The sequence below is a fragment of the Columba livia genome, chromosome 5 (assembly GCF_036013475.1).
Source record: "Columba livia isolate bColLiv1 breed racing homer chromosome 5, bColLiv1.pat.W.v2, whole genome shotgun sequence".
In the NCBI taxonomy this organism is placed as follows: domain Eukaryota; kingdom Metazoa; phylum Chordata; class Aves; order Columbiformes; family Columbidae; genus Columba; species Columba livia.
In genome coordinates, this window is record NC_088606.1 from 56,721,052 (window position 1) to 56,741,828 (window position 20,777).

Sequence of the window (20,777 nt, forward strand, 5' to 3'; positions counted from 1 at the left end):
ATCTGCGCTACAGCACCATCATCAGTTGGTAGACAGTCACATAACAACCACAAGGAAAACCAAAGCAATATGATGTAGCTTCATCTTCCTCCAATGAAAAAAATCGATCCATCATGGTGGTGATCATATTTAAACTCTGTTTGCAGGTAAGACATAGCTTCTAAATGCTAACTTCTAAAAACTACAGGATTTGGAAGCTATGCTGTATTCCAATGCTTCACACTTTCCCTCTACTGGTTATTGGCATCCCCATCATCACAATTTTAAGTGATTTGCTAACAGAAACTGTCTTTTACTGAATAAAACAAACAGACACTATTCTGCTTAAATACAAACTGTGGGACCAAGTAACGAGCCTCTTGCCATACAGGTCAGCTATGTCAAATTTATTACGAGGTCTCAAATTTTTTGCAGAACCAGAAAAATTGTATATGAAAATTAACTCCCTAAGGCAAACAGTCTGTGTAATTCTTGGAACAGCATGTACAATAAATATACATATAGACATGTACTTCTACAGACTGTGTGATTACGTTTTCTTCTTACACTCAATGGGAGATGTTCAGAAATTAAAAATAAAAAATAAAAAACCCATATATATGTATATAAATTCAGCGGTATTTTCTACCACTTCTGACCAGTTTGAGTTGCATGTTCTTTATTTTAATTCAGAAAGAGAAATAAATTTATGTTAGCCTATGAACTCTTGCACTGGTATTACTCACCTTTTCTTCTATATTAAAACTACACCTAGTGTTTCTCATATAAGGTTTCCTATTTGTATGGAGAAAGTCCATCTCCCCCAAGTATTTATGTTACATAATCCGTGAACAAAGATTTAATTATATGGAGGTTTTCAAGAAAATCCGTTATGTGGCCCAAAAGTACATTAAAAGTTAGATTTGAAAATTTTCAGCATCTACTTTCATATTTCTGTTTTAATTTCTGGCTAGATATCCATTATGAACCTGTTAAAACTACTTGCCTACTACCTTTTAAGAAACTGGCTTTCTGAATAATGAAGAAAGAGCTGTTTCCCTAGTCTTGTCCATTACAACCAATTTTTTCCTTTCTTATAAGTATAATTTCCTCTATCTACAATTCAAATGGTTTTGCCCCACAAGACTAATGCAGTTTTAGCCTCAGCACCCTCTAACAAAGACAGCTGCTATTTCCCGTTGTGTCTAAATAAAATGGACTTCATTTAGATAAAAATGTAGAATATATTGTTGTCTCTTGCAGTATAATTAAAAAACCCCTATTTGTTTAATTAGAAAATGTCTCAAGATGAGGGATGTGTATTCTAGAAGCACTGGGAGATGGGGTTTGTTATACATTTGCGCAGCACCTCTCCCTCTTCTCCTGGTAGGCACGGCTCTGTGACTGGTCACCACCGAGGTAGTTTTAGCTTAGTTGGGACAAGTCAGAGCTGCAGCACTGGGTGTGATCTTCCTTTGGTGGCCCAGACAAGGGTTATTTCCCTTCCTGGTCATGGCTACACCTCATTATTTAATGAGGGCAAGTGCTGATGAAAAAAATCTTGTTTCTAAAGATTACAGCACCTAACCTAACAACAGAGACAAAATCTAGAGATACAGAAGTCACTGCCCCCCACTGCAGAGGCCACAGTGGGATGAAAGAACAACCTCTTCATCTACCACATCTACACATACCCAAAGTACTTCTCATTTCAATTAGCCAAGTTCACACACAACTGAGAAAGTCGGAGTGTTATTGCTATAATTATTTTATTCCTTTTCTTTCCATTTTCCTGCCTTCTCCACCCCTGGGCTCTTTAAAGAAAGACTCCCAGGAGCTTCCATTCAAGTGGAATGAAAACAGAGCCAGTGGGGGCTAACTTCTGCAGCACAGGTTGTTGTCACCAGTGACCTATTCAACGGCAGCAGCACCAGCCTGGCTTTGTCTTCTGCTCCGCTAAACAAACCGATGGCAAACTCGGTCCTGCTGCAAAAGTGTTGAGATTTAAAGAAAGCACAAAGGGAGCAGGCAGCAGGGCTGAAATATTTAGTGGAAATAGGGGAGCTGGTCGATAAAAGCGGATGGAGACTGGGTCAAAAGGGGCTGACTTACAATGGGACATGGGCTAAAAAGGGGTGTGCAGCATCCCACAGGTCAAAAATAGCAAAAAATGGTGCTCCTGAAGCTGTCACCTTCTGCACAGTAGGGAGGGATCTGGGAGAAAGAAGAAATGCAAAGCGAGCAACTCAGCATATAGGCAATGTATAAAGGAAAAAAAATAAAAGAAAGAAAACCTAAAGGGTGAAATTCTGTGGTGCTTGCAACAAGCTGAGACCACTGACCTCGACGAACCAAACAAAAGAAATGTTTAGAGAAGATCTTGGAGAGAAAGAGAAACAAAGTATGATAAGGAAGAGTGAGATTTTGGTTAAGGCATTCACCTGGGACTTGGGAGAGCTGAGTCCATTTCAAAACTCTGCCACATATTTCCTGTGCGTCCAGAAGTGAGGCATTTAATCTCACTTCAATCTGGTCCTCATCAGTGAATAAATACTCCGGGAGAGGATATGGCATGTACTTTGTGTGTTGGGTCCCCTGAGCTCAGCCATACTTCACTCATGTAAAAGAAAAAAAGTTTGTTGAAGCAAGTAGATGTGAAAAATTCCAAATTCTGAATTTTTCTATTTTACAGGCATTTAAATGGATCACATTATTCTTAAATAAGTTTTCAAAGCATTAAACTTCCAAACACACATTTTGATCATTTTATACCTTTGAGGTACTGAATACAAATATCTGACTGTTTTCCAATGAATACAGATATCTAAATGCCAGCCAGAGATTTTTGTCTTCTCTCTTTTTCTGTGTTTCCTATTTTACCTTTTGCTCTTGTGTTATGTTCCAAAAGCCCTTCTCTTCTGGAAAGGTTAGAAGAGATGAGAAAGAGTAAAATTGTAACTCCTGTGACTTTCCAAAACTGGGGGAAAAATAAGCTAAAACATTAATGATATTTGAGAAAAGTAATTTCCTCACTTTAAAGGGGTTTGGCACATTTTCAGTGGAAAGGGAGGTTTTTTTTCATCATTTCTTCTTTTATGTAACTTCATTTAATTTAAGTATATTTCTCTCCTTAACTTTTTGCAGAAAGAAAGAAGACCAGAAGAGTAAAACAGCTAGAGAAAATATAATTTCTCCGGATATTAAAAGACCCACACACATTTCAATAACATTTTCTTTCCTTAAAAATTTGAAATAAACCCCTGGCCCCTGACATGCATCCTGAGAAAAGGCACCCTATTAAACTCTCTTACCATCCTCGATGATAATAATAACAGAGGCTTCTGGACTGTGAGAATAGACCCTTGCATTGGTCTATGGGGTGACTACAGGGAGAGGGGAACACATCTTGTTTACCTTGATGTAACAAACTGCTTCCCTCTGTCACTGCAGACAATAAGGAAGGCAGGTTCCTATACCCAGGTATATACCACTGTAACATGTCCTGGACAGTATGGAAGATCTGCCTGTGTCCTTCAAACCCCTGTGTAGATGGCATGAAGATCGCGGCCCCGCGGATGAGCTGCTGTTTGTCAGATAGGGCTGCCTAAGCGAGCCTAGAAAAGGCCTGAGCTGCCTGATCATCAGCTGCTCTTAACTATGCTAGTTCCACAGAAATAAATTCTCAGATCTCTCCTCAGAGTTTAAACGCTGGCCACCTGGCTGATAGTCTCGCAAGCAATAAAATAATTCAAACAGGTCAAGTTACCAACTCAGAAACAGTGAGGGGTTTTTTTTGCTTCCTGCCATGGAGAGGAAAATTTCCCGTCTCAGAATTGGCCATCATTATTAAATGCACACATGGATGGGCTTTTTGGCCGTGGTATAAATGACTTAAAGCTGTGATTCAAATAGGTCTATAAAGTGCTCCTATGATGTTCCTCTCCCTTTTTTTTTTTTTTCTTTTTTTTTTTAAACTGTCTCTGCTCTGCTGTTCTTTGTAGAGAGAAGCCCTTGAAAATCACCCTTCTTAAGGTGTAAACTCGGTGACTGTACATTATAGTTAAACATTTGATTTGTTATAGGCTAGAAAAATAGAGAACTTGAAATCTCTTCATGGTGTATTAAAGGTCACACAATTATAATAAAATCTTGCTCCAGCAGCTCCAGTCACAGACAAAATCAGTCTCAAATTTCCAGTGAACAATGAAGTCCCCACAGAGTTTCAGCTTCCCCGGGAAACCAGGGTATCTCAGGCTCTGTTGACTTTAAGTATGTCCTGAATGTCCATCGTAAAAAATGTGTTACTCAACACAGTCACAGCTCTTGTGAGGTCCTCCGATTGAAAATACGCTTGTTATTTCACAGCCATTTGTGGCATCGCATTTTTCTGGTTTCAGAAACTTAAAAAGCAGCCAGCTCTCCTCTGCTTGGGTGAGACACTACCGGCTTGAATGTCATTTCCTAGTATTGCACGCATCAAAATAAAATAATAGTAATACAGAACAAAAATCTACATCCTCACAATACAAACTAATCTTCTGGCTTCCCATCAGGCAAAACATATTGACAACTGACAATAGGCAATTAATAGATTAATGAGCATAGCTCTTATCTGTCTACATTATGAGTTTATCTGGTTGTAACAGGATGAACATAACATGGGCCTGTGCTCACAGGAGTGCTGTCCCAGTAGAAATGAGATCACTGCAGCAAGATATGAATGCAGCATTTTGATTACCAGGTATTGCTCAATGGAACAGAAACCCCCCCCCCAAAACACTTTATTCTATACATTTTTAAATTATTCAAGGGCAAAGAACAGAATATAATTTAGTAGAGAGAGAATTAGAGGAAAAGGTTTTACGAAAGCAGAAGAGATTAGGTTTTGATCCAGGGTTAAGAAGATCGCCTCTGGCACACACAGAATCTGTCAAGATAGGTGATGGAACGTAAGAAAACGAACCATTCCACCTAAAACTGAGTCTAAACCTGGTGATGTCTGCAGTGCTAAATGATAAAACTAACTTTAAAGGTCCTTCAAAAACTCAAATAAAAAAAATCAGACACACAAACTCGTTTTTCAGTGGGTCTAACTCCAAAAAAATGGGGCTGTTGTTTCTGATAGCCATAAACTCATTCACACCATGGATAAATTTGGCCCATGGAAGTACAAAGGTGCCCTGGAGGACGATGTGCTTCACGTGAAGCCTACAGAAAGGCAGCCTTTCCAAATGGCAGAGGTAGGAATGCAAACAAGGTATGAATTTGGGGCACCAAAGTACTATTATCTCGGTTGTATCCTGATGTTTCTCCCCAGGTCCCTGGAGATACACTTGCTAGTAACAGATTTCCCCAGCTGTGGGCTTACACATCCCCCATTTCTACCACGGAAGGAAGCCAGCTTTGCTTTTCTTGTGCCCACAGCCAAGTTCTGCCTTCTTTTCCTTTCATGTGTAATCTAAGTTGTCTCAACAGGGATATTTGTACGGATAAAGTGAATTTGCCCTTGATAGCATTATAAAGTTTCAAAATAAATATTGTGATGTTTTGGAGGTTGGCAAACACAATCTGCAATTTGCTGTGTGGAAATCGTTGTTCTGCTCCAGAATTATGCAGGCTTTCATAATGACTAACGACATGAGACAAACACAGCATGACAGTTGCATGTTGATCATTCTACACAATTTTGCTCATAGGCCATTTATTTGGTTTCTTTCAGAGCCCAATGCAGCTAAAAGAAAAACACCAGTGGAGTGAACTTTGGATCAGGCTTGATATGATTCCACTGTAATATGCTACAGAATCAGAACCAAGTGATTTATTCTGATTTGGACCAAGCCTCCATAAGAAGAGGCATAATCCTGATGATGACACTCTCTTGGGGATGTTGCTGTGGTGGTCTCAGGCGCTGCTGTCTCAGCTGCCTATGCAGAGGAACACGTTCCTCTGTCCCCCCATGTCAAAGGTCTCTGTGTGACTGCTGGTAGTTAATTCCAGCAGTGGAGCAGGGGAACAGCTGCAGGCAGGAGCATTTAGCAGAAATTACCAGAGGACATCTCAGAGCTTGGTAACCCTCTCTACACCTGGCCTGCTGCTGTTTGAAACAACCATCATGATCAAACAGTGGGAAGGGACTCAAAGCTACTTCTGCACGTGTCTGTTTGGATGACAAAAGGAGCTATACAAGCCTAGAGAAACACAGTATTATTATATACCGTATTGGAAAGGGAATTTGGTTTGTGCCTCATTTTTAAGAGCTAATATCCTTTTATCTGATCAAATGGTAAACAGCACAGGTAAATCAAGTTTTGACAGCATATGTATTTGCAAACAGAACTTTATATTCAACCTTTTCTAAGATGATCCCACAAATCTGTGTTGATATCCTCTGTGGTCACATTCTTTAAGAGCCTGGAAAACAGAACAGCTTCCTAGGCGCTGCTTTAAACCATAGACACACACTTTTATGTTTCCTAATTGAATGGGACCTTCTAGGCATGCAGTGAAAAGCAGCTTTGCAAAATCAGGGTAGAGAGGGACAGAGTATTTCCCAAATGCTGAATTTATTCTGTTCTTGGGTTTTCTATTCCGCGGGAAACCAAATGAATATTCCCCCACTAAGAACATGATGTGTCATTCAAACACATCCCCCAGCAAGGTGCTCTGCCTTGGGATGATGTGTTCATGGATGCCACTCAGAGCACCCTGCTGCACTAAGCTGAAGTTCCTGGGCACTGCAAGGGGAAAGGTACAGACAGCATGGCACAAAGACTGTGAGATATTACAATTCTCTCAAATACATTCCTTCCTTGGGCACCGCCAGCCATCGTTTTAGATGGATGCCTCAGGACTAGTCTGGTACAATGACCTTGTCACCTTGTCACTCCTCAGGGTTTGAGACACTGATACACTGCAAGGCATCACAAAAGCACCTGTACTATATCCTGGCAAAACCAAGCCATGAGTGCTTAATGCAGCTTGGTACACTTGCTCCTTATCTTCATGGTAGAAGTGGGAGAGACATCCCAGGCGTTTGCCCCCAGCATTTCTGGAAAAACTCTTTTCAGTTTTGTAGCTCAAGCTGGGATCTATCTTTTGTGGTTTCTAGGCAGAACTGCCAACAGAACTATCAAGAAATAACCCCTACCTGTTTTACTGGGAGATACATCCCAGATTAGAGGATAGGTAACAAATCTGAGTGGAGCAGTTGTGGTCAGCTTCCTCAATACTATGGAATGTAGCATAACAAAGAGATCAGTGATTAATTTTGGTACTTGTGGAGAAGCACTGAAGGACAGTAGCCCTTCGGTCACTGAAAACTACTGTAGTTCTTTACACACGTAGTGTCCACTTGTTAAATTTTTCACACAGATAATTTAAAAAAAAAAGTAAAAATCTGCATGAACCTGTGTTTGAATGTGTGGACCAAAACCACCTCAACAGAGCACAAGGGGAAGAAAAACAATGACTGAGGGCCAACATCTCTGGCTGCTAATAGACAACAGCTTCTGTTGACAAAAAATGGTGCTGCTCCATTAAGGTCATGGGAAGCAGCAATGTTTTATCTTCGCTAAGAGTATCTGGACGTAACTGTTTCTCACTTTTATATTATAATGAATACTTTAACATACTTAAGCATTTTCCTGTGGAGGAGTTAATGAAGCAATGTTTAGATCTGTGGACACATTTACAGCCCTTTATTTAGGTTATAGTGAAAAATAAGGTTCTTTAAGAAATCAGCTACGTGAAACAACGGGAGTCATTATCCAAAACAGAGAGATAGCAAAGTGTTTTAAGCAGCAGTTGAACCAAACAGTTACCTTCAAAACTAGTATTGCAATACTGAAACGGGCAACACAAAGGATTTCAGATACGCTTAAATATAAGCCAGAGGGGTGGTGGGGAAAACAAACCCCAAAATAAAAGACAGCAACTGACAAGAGTGTTGGCTCAGCAACTTTTTAGACCTGACAGCAAATTCATTAACCATTGTACAATCTTTCCTGTGCTCATGAAAGGCAATAGAGTCTTGTACTTTATTTGCAAATAAACAGGACTGCACTAACAGTAGAACCAAATTTGGCATTAATTCCTCTTTTCACTACCGATCTCTGCTGCTCCCCCCCAGTCTGGAAAACCAACTATCAGTTTGGCTCAAAAGGAGAACACAACGCAAAAGGATCAAAGGCGAGTTGAAGAGAGCTACACGCACATTCTCCTCTCTCACCATCAAAGCACGGCTCTGTTCTCCCAACCTCTTTGGCCCTCTATTTTGGTCTGTACAACAGAAATAACATTGCAGAAGAGAGTGAAAGTCACAGATCATGAACTCTGGAAGAAGCAGTTCCCCTTCTGGCCTTCAGCATTTTATGCCTGCAGTACCTCTCCTATGGCAAGTGCTACCTACATGGGAAATATCTGGTTTACTCTGTGCACAGAAACTACTTTCATTTAAAATATTTGTGAAAAGCCACCAGTTTCAGACACATGACTGACGAACCTCAATTAAAATAGAGGAGGCTTTAATACAAATATAAAGCTGTTTATAAATCTCAGACTTCATGTCATCGGCTGTGAATGTAAAACAGCAACAATTTAAAGATCAATTGCCTTTTCCTATGAGATCCCCCATACTGATTTCTGAGGACCTAATGAAATAAAAAGTATTTCAGCATATGCTTCACTAATTAGTTTGGCAGGGACTTCAATATCAAAGTTGTGTGTATTTTCAGATAGGCTTGGGCAATCTAGCTCAGATTTTTCACTATTTGTGTTTCTGCACTAATTGTGCTCTGTGCCATTTCACACACACAAAAATATATTTAACTGAGCTTGGAATTTATAATTCTGCTGATATTTCTAAAAATATCCTTCCAAAAAAAACTTAGATTGAAGTTGACTGGCATGGGAGAGGTGGTGCATACTTTTCTTCCCCTTGCAGCTCCAAAGTCCTTCAAGTAATGCTGTCCGTGTAATCTTGGCATCACGTGTCATACTCAGTTCACACTGAGCTGAACTTTCTGCAGATTAAATACCTTCTCATTGGAATACATCATGTTGTTCAAACAGAACCTTTTTGGCTTTAACAATCTCCCAGCTCATTGCAGACAGGGATGTCCCATAAAACCAGTCATGGGGCTCCTAAATAAACAATCTTGGGAAAGGAGGTGATAAACTTCCTAGGTTGCCTATGACACCTCAGGAGATGCTTTATCCCATTTTGAATAGAAACAGGAATAAAAAATACTTTTTTTTTCCCCTCAAGTCAGTGCTTCTGAATTTCCGTTCCGTCTACAATTCTCTTGTTTGCATCTCATCTCACATCCAAACATCCCAATTAAAGTCTTCCAGCAACGCGGAACTGTTAAATACCACGTTCTCCGGCCTGATCACTCAGAGGAGCAAGAGGGCTACAAGGAGGCAAGAAGAGCACTGAGACAGGTGATGCAGCAGAAGAATCCAGAGTCTTGACACAGATTTACCTGGCTGCTGAAGTACTGCACTGGCTTGATAGCTTTTTCCATGCATGTCCAGCCCAGGTTTAACTTTGGGTTTTATTGCAGGCAAAAGCTATTCAATGCCAGTCAGTTGTGGCTGGCAGCACTTAGCATTACCTAACAGTTCACAAGAATACTCTAGAACACTCAAAAGAAACAGATGGGAAAAACCCTGTTATGCACCGAACTCCCCAAACAAAGGGCATATTCACATGCAGAGCCTGTCCTGCCTCTCCACAAATAATGACATGGTGTGTTAAGGAATCTTCCTACACTTTGGAGAAATAAAGAGAAACAGGGACTATTTTGGAAGTGATGTGCAAAAGGTAAGAGGGTTGAGGAAATGTATTCCTTATTTTTGCATATTCATTTTCACCTCGCAAACAGATGTACACATTCATGTGCCTTTGTGTGGCATTTCTCTAGTAAATATCAAATACTCATTAAGAGTTTCTGAAATTAGGAGGAACATACTCATGGTTTATGTGCTGCCTCTAAGAACACCACATTTATTCAGTCAAGATAGTCTGAACAATATTCTAAAACATAACAAGGTTTACCTCATCAAATGCATCAAAAGCAAGTACCATTGGCCTACATACTGCACTGTGCACAGCCATTAAATAAAGCTCCCAGCATTTTACCCAGCTTGGACAATCACACTGGACAACATACCTGGATCAATGTGGGAGATGAAGATAAAGATCAAACAGCTCTGGAGATGTCCTAGAGAAGACTAGTAAACAACCGGCCTCCATAGAGAAAGGTGCCAGAAAAATCAAATCCCACTGAAATTTATTGAAGCTTAAAGCTGCTTACAAAAATGGCTCAAGGTGAACGATTAATTTCAAACCAGGCCAAATTGAGGAAAAGAAGCTTGATGCACACACCAATTTTGTTCCTCAAAGTCAAGAATTGCCTAATCAATAGTAGTGCTAAAAGGAGATGGGCGCTCTCAGGGGTACCATTACAGAGAATCACACTGGGTTTTAGGCCACCTGGCTCCCAATTGCTTTAATAGACATCACATGGCTAAAGCCCAGTCTAATGCTTTAAAACCTTACCCCTCGGTCTTCCTGAACATCTACTGCTGTCAGGTGGCAAATGTGAAACAGCAGGAGGGACTGTGAGATTTACTCCTGTATTGAGCAGTACTAGAACATGCCCAGGAATTTGTGCAGCTGTTGGGAGTGTCAGTTACTGAGTGAAGAAAGGCAAAGCAGAAGAGGGTAAAAGGGGTGAGTGAGAGAAAGTGAAAGAAACTGTACTTAACCCTTTCTCTGTTGACAGCAGTCTGCATCAGGTACTCATATTGCTGGGTTAATCCAATCAGTCCTCCTCTTCCATTAGCTAAAAATGAACTAGGAGTTTTTAGGCAATGCTCTGACTGCTCCCCCCCATTCCAAATTGTGCGCAACGTCTTAATGGAAAACCTTCAAAGGGCTTAAGGTTTTAAATCAAATAAAGAAGCAGACAAAAGGAGAAAAATCCAATCAGAGCAGAAAGGGTTTGGCTTATAGAAGAACTGATTTTGTTACCATTTTCAACAGCACTGAACTCCACAGGAGAAGTAGCTGGAGAGACAGAAGGAAGCAGGGAAAAACAGGAGAGGAATGGTTTATTTTACACACTCATTTTATACATAACCTTACACAAGGAGAGGTGGCATCCTGTCAACAAGATCTGGGCTTGATATGAGTAGTAGTTATCTATGGGACAGTGAGCACTTTGCTCCCTTTCTCAGGTGGCTCATACAGCTCCAGAGCCCCACATGGACAGGACCACCCTGCTTGCCCAAAGAAAGGCAATGGGAGCCACCCTTGGCAGTGGCCTCCTTGTGAGAGGTCACCTAGTGGTGGGGCTCTCATAGAATCTCTGACTGCCAAGTAATTGCAACCACTTTTTAACAGGAAGTGGGGAAACATTGTCATGAAGAAGAACAAATCAAAATATCCCTAAGTGGAAGTGGGTGGGGAAAGGGAACAAAGGAAATACATGGTGTTTCAAAAACATGGGCCCAATTTCAAAAGGGCCAAAATGCATCTTTTTGAAACTGTAAGTAAACCAAGGAACTTAAAACAAAAACAAAAAAAAAAAAAAAAAAAAAAAAAGAGAAGACTTGTGTACTATTTGCCTTCCTGCCACCCATTTAGAAGACCGCACATCTAAAGTTTAGAAGGGTAATGATTAGACACTGCTTACAAGCAAAGGAAGGAAATGGAACAATCTTTCCCCAAAATAGTAGATAGCTGTTTCAAGCATGCAAAAATGAAGAAGTTTTTTTAATATGTTTATATGAGCCTGAACATTGCTCACAGTATGACCCTTTTCCATCGAATGCTACATACATTGTATGTGCTTTAGAATAATTAAAATTAAAAAAAACTCACAACAACCCCCAAAAAACCCAACACCACAAAAGAATGCCTTGAGCCAAAGCAAAACCATATACTGTAAGGAACGGAGACCATTGAAATTTCTATTGAAATAAAGGACCAAAACCTGATAAGACCCAAGTGTGTAGAAGATGGTACTTGCATGTCTGACCCATATCCCATTAACTTGATAAGCTTTGAATCCAGCCATGAGTGTAGGCCTGGCTTATGAGCCACAGAGTATTTGCAAGTGCTACTGTTACGCTGGCTTTTGCAGTATCTTTTTTCATGGACATTAGAGCCAAACCACATCAGTTCCCCTTAGTTGAGCTGGATTGGCACTTTGGAAATCCTAGTGCACAGGAAAGGCTTAAATCCTCATATCTGAGGAGCAAGAACAACATGGAGCTTAGCTACTGGCTAAAAATGGCTCAAGAAAAATGAAGGTAGAAGAATTGGCAGGAAAAAAGAGAAACAATGAGAAACAAAATGGAGAGGGAAATGAAATAGAAAAAAAAAAGGTACAGCAGGGAAGGGAGAATAGGAGAGAGTATGGGAAACAGTAGGGAAAAGTTAATAAAAAATAAGGAGAAGAAAATGAGAAACAGAGGAGGGTACTACAACTCACAAAGGAAAAACAAACCAGAGACAAGACATGTATTGGAGGCAACAGAAGGAAACAGTGAAGCATCAAGGGAAAGAAAAGGGAGGGGAAGAGGTATGAGAAGCTTAAAGTGGCAAGACATACCAGAGAAGATGAGGGAGAGAGGAAAAGGGAGGCAAAGAGAAGGAATTGTACAGGGAAAGGACCAGAAAGAGGAGAACAATCCTAGGGAGCCTGCTGTGGTGGGTCGCAGAAGAGTTCACAAGCCCATGCACTCCAACTATTTCTTTTTGATTCTGTGTCATTGTCAGGCTTCAGACTGCAGCTGCAAATTGTTTGTCTGGCAGTTCTGGTAGGTTTGATTCAATAACTCCTATAAGAGGGCAGGCAGGATATCAATGCTGCTTTATTGCCTTTTTCTCTGCCTACAATAGCAATCCTCCAGTTATACAGTATTATAAAGTGCCATCACTGGGGGTTGTATCTCAGCATAGTCACGTCTCATCTTCCTAGGCTATAATAAGCTGACAAAGGTAAAAGGCTGAAACTACAGGAGCTTCATGAAATGATTAACATCGAGGCTTAAAGATTGGTGTCAGGGAGGGGCACTGAGCAAAAAACAGACCCTCACTTCCCAAGTACCACAGTGAGGGGCATCTGCGTCCCACAGGATCAGCTCCACCAAAATGTACTTGGTGCTCTGGGTCAAGTCTTGCTCCAGCCACCAGTGGACAAATCATTAACACTCCAGAAAGCTGCAGCTGCTGCTGGGGAACAGGAAATATATCGCACACAGTCACGTCAGATGGGTAACTTTTAATGTCTCTCTCCAAATCCTTTGGATGCGAGCTCTTTAAAAATAGTCACGCAGTGACATTTAACATCAGAGTGGACTGACTGACGTGGACTTACCATTTTTCCTCCTGGAAGCTGATTCCTTCAGGCTGCAGGGTTGTCCCTTACCAGGCTGACAGAGAAATTTCCCCAACCTTGAGTGTGCATGATCTGTCAATAAAAAGAGGCTTTCAGTTACACAACGCTGTCAAATAGTGCCTTTTACAAACACTAAATTTAAGTTAAAAATGTCGCAGCAAAACACCGAAATCACCACAGAGAAAACTACCTATGAGGCATTTTATTGGTGTGTCTTTTAAAAAAGAAAAATTCCTGGCTCATTGTTCTGGTTAAAACCACACAAATCAGAGCAGAACTTCTCATTCAGGCCTGGTTGTTACAAATAGTGGGATTAGCTGAATAAAGAGAGGCCCAATTTGTCAGCTTAAACTTTGTCTCCCATATATACATACATACGTAAAAATCCCTGTTTCATTGTAAAAAAACATAAGTGGATGTCTTTAAGGATGTGCTTATAAATCATAGAGACTTTCCTCTGCAGTTGATTCCATATATTTCCATCCATTTGAGTCACACTGTTCAACTCCCTACTTATTCTTAATAGATTAATTTGCGATTGCTCCCTCGACATTTCGGCCTTTCATGATGAAGAGCAATTCCTCTCATTTCACTCATCAAGGCTCTATATAATAATGAAAGTTCCCATAGGTCACCTCTGTTGAGCCTTATTTCCTTAACCCCTTTAGCCTTCCCGCCGATGAGTGTTCTTAAACCTGGAGCTGCCTGGGCTAAGGCAAAAATGAAATTTCTCCTGCAAGGCAACTGCAACTGAATCCATACTGGATCAGTTCTATAGAAAACGTGACTATAGCCATGTGATTTCAGTCACAATATCCTTTTGTTTGTTTGTTTTTTTCCCCAAGCAGTCATACACACAGAACTGCTGGGATTTTTCTCTAATAACCCCAGGTCTCTTTTTTTCTTTGATACACTGAATAATATGAACTCTGTTGTGGTTCACGAGCTCTAGACTTACTGTTGTAGCCACTGAAAGATCCAAACCCTCCTCGGCTTGGTAAGCATTGCTTCTTACTGTTTGCTTAATCTTTACGTTTGGCAGAATAATCAATGTCTGCTATTTTACTTCTTATAATCTTTCAGAATAAAAATGATAGGCAAGCTCCTGAACTGCTGTAAGTTGGCATGCCCCTAGCATCATTTCAGTAGTCCAGCTTCACACACTAAATAGATGCTCCAAAACAAACCTGGAGGGCAAGAGGCCAATTTTAATTTTCCAGTTGTTACTTATGACCAATAGCTGTTTCCTAAGTTGTGGCCCTGCTGTTTCACAATTTACATTTATGCCAGTGGAAGTCCTGACACAGCCCATGGGCAGGCAGGATGCTCCCACAGTGTGGGAGAGGTGCAGCTCTGGGTTCAAGTGAGGAGTAGCTGAAGGTGGCCAAAAGTAGCCCTGTTCTCCCAAGAAACATGCATTAAAAGAACAAGTCATCACATTTTTTTAAAGAACAGTTTTACATTGCAAAATACTGCAGGATGTCTTTTTGTTTGTTTGTTTTATGCAATCTGTCCATTCCACAGAAAACAAAATACTTCTGAGCAGCAACATAACACTAAATAGAACAACTGCTATTCATACGCATAGCCTTGAAGGTTGTGCATCTTTAGGGGGAGGAGGCAAGAGTTAGTTCAAAGTAATTCAGTGCTGATTGAGCTGGGGATAACTTTCTGGCAACTAAGGACAGGATTGAGACAAAAAAATCATTTCAAGTAACTATGAAGGAGTCACAGGATAGCAACACCTTTCAGTCTCTAGAGACCTCGAATTGATTAGAACTGGTCTGCCACTTAGATGGAGAAAAGCTATTATCCCCTCACTAATCTCTTGAGCCATTCGGTCTCACTTGAACCAATTTTTTCTTCAACAAGCTATTTTACATATTTCACTTAGCCTACAATCTTTATGGGAGAAGCTTATCACATGATTTTTGTAAAACGATAAGTACCCTTCCCCGTTGGATTTCTGTTTATTCTTGGGTTTGTTGCTAACAAGACAGAACTGTTAAACTTGTTCCTCTTCTTCTCTCCTTATGGAACTCTGTTGTATTTTAGAGTGATAGCAAGAAAACCAATTTCTTAGTTTTTGGAAGAAGACCCAGCCTATAAGCCTGTGTTCCAGAGAATTTTTTCCCAGATAAATGTAAATTTATTGCCCTCAGATGTCGTAGTAGTCATCAGTACTGAATACATCAATGCTGATACCTCCTCAATAGCTCTGCAGCCCAAGACAGGTCAAATCAAGTGGTTAAAGTAGAGTAACTTACTCTAGTTTTACCAGCGTATTTTCCATTGTAACTTTAAAGGTTTTACTGCCTCAAGTATGGCACTTGGACTGGTAATAATTTCTATTTTATTACATTATCATATTTTTTAGATTTATTTCTAGGTTTTGCATAAGATTCAAATTCTTACCCAGTTTATAAAAAGTTGCTATATATAAGAACTGAAGCACAGCACTGCTAAGGATCAAACTTGCAAAAGCAGTCTTCATTTTTAGGTGCATTTATGGGCACCAAGAGGTGGACGCAGCAGCCACAAGTACACGAAGAACTTGTAATTAAGAATGTCTTCAAAATTTGGCCTTTTGGGTCTGCTGGTGGACTTGCAAAAAACTAAGACATCTATATTGCAAGAATTTTATGAAATGGGGACTGCAAAAGAGGCAAAGCTGAGAGCAGGGAGGTTGGAGCCGCAGTTTGGTGACAACCACACCAGTCCCGCAGAAGAGCTCTTTCTCATGAGAAAAACACATGCTCCTGCTCAAACCTCTTTACTTCTCTCACTGTTTTTCCACTATTTTATGTGCTCAGAGAAGCCTTTTTTCTCTACTTTGTGCATTCTCTTCCTTAAGCATTTTCCCTGTAGTTTCTTCTCACCGCTGAATTTACTCAGCCTCCTCCATCACTCCCACAATTAGGGCCCGTGCCTTCAAAAACCCTGGGCTTTCTTCATTTCAGGCAGCTAATCCCCCTCTCGCTCACCCTGCAGGTTACACTGAGGAGCAACACCACTTTGATACTGTTCCTCTGGCAGCAATTAGAATCAAATCAGCACCAGGCTGTTTATAAAAAGGGATGTTGCTATAATGACACTATCAATTCTTCCAAACATTGTAGCTATTTATCAAGTGGTTAAAGTAGAGTAACTTACTCCAGTTTTACCAGCCTATTTTCCATTGTAACTTAAAAGGTTTTACTGCCTCAAGTATGGCACTTGGACTGCTAATAATTTCTATTTTATTACATTATCATATTTTTTAGATTTATTTCTAGGTTTTGCATAAGATTCAAATTCTTACCCAGTTTATAAAATAAGATAAATTTATCTTGGTCAAAAATCACATTAAGATAATTATCTTGCCCTTTTGGCAGATAATTTTGTTTGTAATATATTGAAAATACTTATTTTTTGTTTTTCTAACCACTCGCTCTTGCAAAAGTGGCTATTTTTTTCCTAATGCGGGCAACTGTCTCCCTCTCACTGCCAAGAGCTGTCACATCTCCTCCTGTTTTCCCCTCTCCGTTAGGGGAAAACCAAACAAAAGGTTCACCAGCAAGACACCGCAGACCCCTGTGTTCGTGGCAGGGCGGAGGTGCCCGCTGGCCGTGCCACACGGCGGTGCTGGGGACCCGCGGGGGTTCTCACTCAGGTGGTCCCACGTTACAATTAAGGTAACACTGATCGGAGCAAGGTGTTGGCTGCTTGCACCCTGACAGACACCACAATAGCCTCTTTCCCGGCCAATGTGCTCTGCTATGAGTGTAGCTTAATTGTGCTCCTCGCCGAATCCCTGCTTCTCTCTGTTATTGAAAATAATAGCTGCTGATAGCCAGCAGAAAGGACCACTTATTAAAGACTGAACGGAGGTCACTGGCTGGTTCTTTCTCCCTTTGCCCTCTCCACCAAGCCTTGGTACCCCTCAAACTCCTGCCCTGTCTCCCCTTGTTATAAGCCCACACTTCTCCTTCCACCTCCCAGAAGCAGCAGGCTGCATATAGCACTGTACCCTGCCAAGGCAATTAATTCAGAGCCAATCTAGCCAGATACTAATTATCTGTTAAAACTCCCAAATCATCAGAAAAATAATACTTATCAGGTATCAGAAGAAAGTTGCAGCAGCTAAGCCTAGAGTAAGCAAATCACACCTGTCCTCTGCCCTGCCCACAGGGCCACTGGGGAAGGTTTTATGAGCTTTATCTTCAAATATCTGGACATCTGTCTTGAACAGCCTCAGTACCTTGGCCCTGGATGTCTGAAAATCCACCTATGTTCTCCATAATTAACACTTTGAGTGTAATTAGATTTTTCAGTTTATGGGAAAATTCGATACTGAAAAAGCAGGAAATCACAGTTAGATGAAATCTGTAAATGATTTTGTGTGTGTGTGAAAAACAAAACACCTCCAAATAGTGCATGTCTAGGGGAAAAAAATCAGCTTTAGGAATGTTAAAGTTTCAAATTTTATTTAGAATGCATGGATTTTCATTTGTGTGTATACAGCATTATTATAAAATAGTAGTTTAAACTGACATTGTTTCAGTTGACATCAATAATTAGTTAAAATAAAATATCTACTCCTACTTTAAAAATTAAGGTCATGTGATGCTTAGTACTGACGGAAATAACTCTGTTATACAATAAAGTGGCATTCTGGTGTAGAAAAAGGACAGTGATACCCCTGAGTTTTGAATAAGATAAACAATGATTTTTCAATTATTCAAATACACCAGTATATGAAAAACTTACAACAGAAGTACCAACAAACAGACACTGGGTAACATCCAACAGGCTTCGAAATCTGAACTCTTTTTGAGTGAAATTATTCACATTTCTCAATATCTAAAGTAGCCTAAGAGCTTTACAAAAGCAATTCCCTGTATTTTTCCCCACTTCTTGCTCAAAGGCCCAGGAATGTACAGGGAGTATCCTGTCTTTTTTCTGCTTTAACATGGGCAGAGAAAAAGAAGCAATTCAAAACTGGAGAAAACCTAAGAAAAGCCTGAACACACAGTTACAACAGTTTTTCCTTAAAGTGTTCGGGCTCCATTTCATTTTGGGATTAAAGTGAAGATCAGTTTACATATATGTGTTGTTTCTGATGACAATTTTGTGGAATATATACAGCAGAAATTCACCCATTTATAGTGAGAAAACTTCTACCTTTCTCCTTCACCATTGCACAGAGCCCAGGTGACGTTAAACCCCCTTTGTACCACCCTCCATGGCCACGCAGCCAGAAACGTGGGGACAACACACACACGGCAGAAGCCAAACACAAGGGAGGCAGCTACGGCTCCCCGTGGTGAGAATGGGTTTTGTTTTCCATCCAGTTCAGTGCAGTCGTAGAGAAATTGCACCAACAATTTGTATAAATCACAATCCAGATGGGTTGGCCACAAAAGTTTGGCTACGTTGCATGCTCTGTATCTCTGAACATGGCACAGTGAAGAAGCTGATGATCATAAATATGGAATGTATCGCCCTGTCCTTTAACTTTCTCCTTATTGCTTTTGCAACATAATATATGCATATCAAATGAATTAAATATGTGACATATAAAATCAGTTCATGTTTTTGGGGGGTTGTCAAATTCCTGAGAAAGCAAAACGTTGAAAATCACTTGTCAAAACGTTCTGGGATGAAGTAGTTAAGCTGTCATCGACACTGTTTATTTGAATATGTAAAGCAACTTTTTGAAAAACCCAAAGTGCAGGGTCTGTTAATCAGAGTTCTTTCTCCAGACGTCTTAATTTTGCTTTCCTGATCTCCTGGGAAAGAAAACTTCACATGAAGCGCGAGGCCACATACACCCGCAGTGAAGTAAGTACACTGCTCTACTGACACAACTGATTTGACAAAGTATGGCAATGGTATTACCATGGTACTACAGGATTATTACCCTACTGTGCCCATTATTTGAAATGGAGTTACTCTGTGCTTACCACAAAACAGCAAGTAGCATTTTGCGGTAACACAATAAATAACCCATGTCATCTCTGTATCTACACCTTTTGCAGGAACAGATACAGAGCCAATCTAAAAACAAATCTAAAAGTGCTATAATAATGCCAGAATGACATGCCTCTTAAGCTGTTTACAGCTGACAGAGTAAGTGAAATGGTTTGACAAGGAAGAACACAGCATGTGTTGACAGCCCTGCTTAGTTCATATTTGAAAGGCAAAATTAAAGTCATACTTTTACAAGGTACAGAATTCTGCTCTCTTGAAGGACGTTCTCTTAAGCAAGGCATGGTATTAAGCCTCTGCCATCCTCCTCCTCCTGTCTCCCATTTTTATGGATAGGCCACTAAGTGGCACACCTCAGAAACCAGTCCTGACTCCCTATCTCAGTAATTGCTTGTGAAAACGTATCATTTAGAAGAGTATGGAGAAAAAGCAACAGCAAGAGCAGCCGTAAACATTCACCCTCCGTAATTTAAGGGAGCACGGCAACATATGGGCAGCATTTGGCTTTTCTTACAGCAGGCAGCACCGTTAGGAAAGAGCAAATATCAAACAAAGGCTGAGTACAAATCCCCTCTATCCACAGAGACACCTTTCACTTGATTACAGGATATGGAAGAAAAACATAAAAGCACAGTGAATCCTAAAAAAAAAAAAAAAAAAAAAAGGAAATTAGAGCTAAGATAGGTCAGAGGAAAGGGCTGGAGACAGGCAGTAGGAAAACCAGATCAGTTTGGCAGTACTTTCACAGCTCTAAGGCACAGGGAGTGGCTCAAAGGACAAACAGCGGCAAATGCCTGGACTCTCATCTTACCTTGTCCCTGCTAATCCTACAGGTTAGCAGTAACCAGGTGCTGTCAGCAGCTCGTGCAGTGGACACTGTAAGAGTAACTTGGTGGGCTCAGTCCAGCTACTATCAAAGAGGCTTCTTCACTGCAAAAGCTGTTGCTAATACTCAGCCTCTCACTCTCAGAGGCCATGGGAAGCCATGAACATTCACCTTCCCTCCTGCTTTGAGAGGCAGCAGCTTTATCACAGGCCAGATGCACTGAAGAGGGAAAAGCCAACACCTGCTATTCCTTTCCTGTTGATAAGCCCAGAGGTTCAGCTGCTAGTGGTACCAGTCAGTCCAGCTCTTTTAATGAGCCCTGTAATTGATGAAAATGAGCCTGAAGTTGCCAAATGAAATCATCTCGCCAAGGGGAACTACCAGGAAAGCATTAGGAATTTTCTGTGCTCGAAGGCATAGGATGCAGTCACCACTGTGTTTACAATGGACCAGCTCTACCAGCTCTGCCAACCAGGACCAAGGAGCTGGACAGTCAGTGTTCAAGAGGAAATGATCTGCTGGCAGCACCTTCCTTAACAGTAAGCAGAGAGCTGGATCCAGCTGTAACCTTAACCCAGACTTAGTATGCATCA

At 40.7% G+C, this 20,777-nt stretch overlaps 1 long non-coding RNA gene across 1 annotated transcript in view; it reads right to left on the bottom strand.

The window, feature by feature from the left end:
* The window catches only part of LOC110365825 (uncharacterized), a 60,965-nt gene extending 40,534 nt beyond the window's left edge, over nt 1-20,431 (bottom strand). The window contains exons 1-2 of the long non-coding RNA XR_010473111.1: nt 20,170-20,431; nt 13,368-13,460 (exon numbers count right to left, since the gene is read on the bottom strand). This is a non-coding gene — a long non-coding RNA (uncharacterized LOC110365825). The remainder of the gene's footprint in view (nt 1-13,367; nt 13,461-20,169) is intronic.
* Between the last annotated feature and the right edge of the window lie 346 nt (nt 20,432-20,777).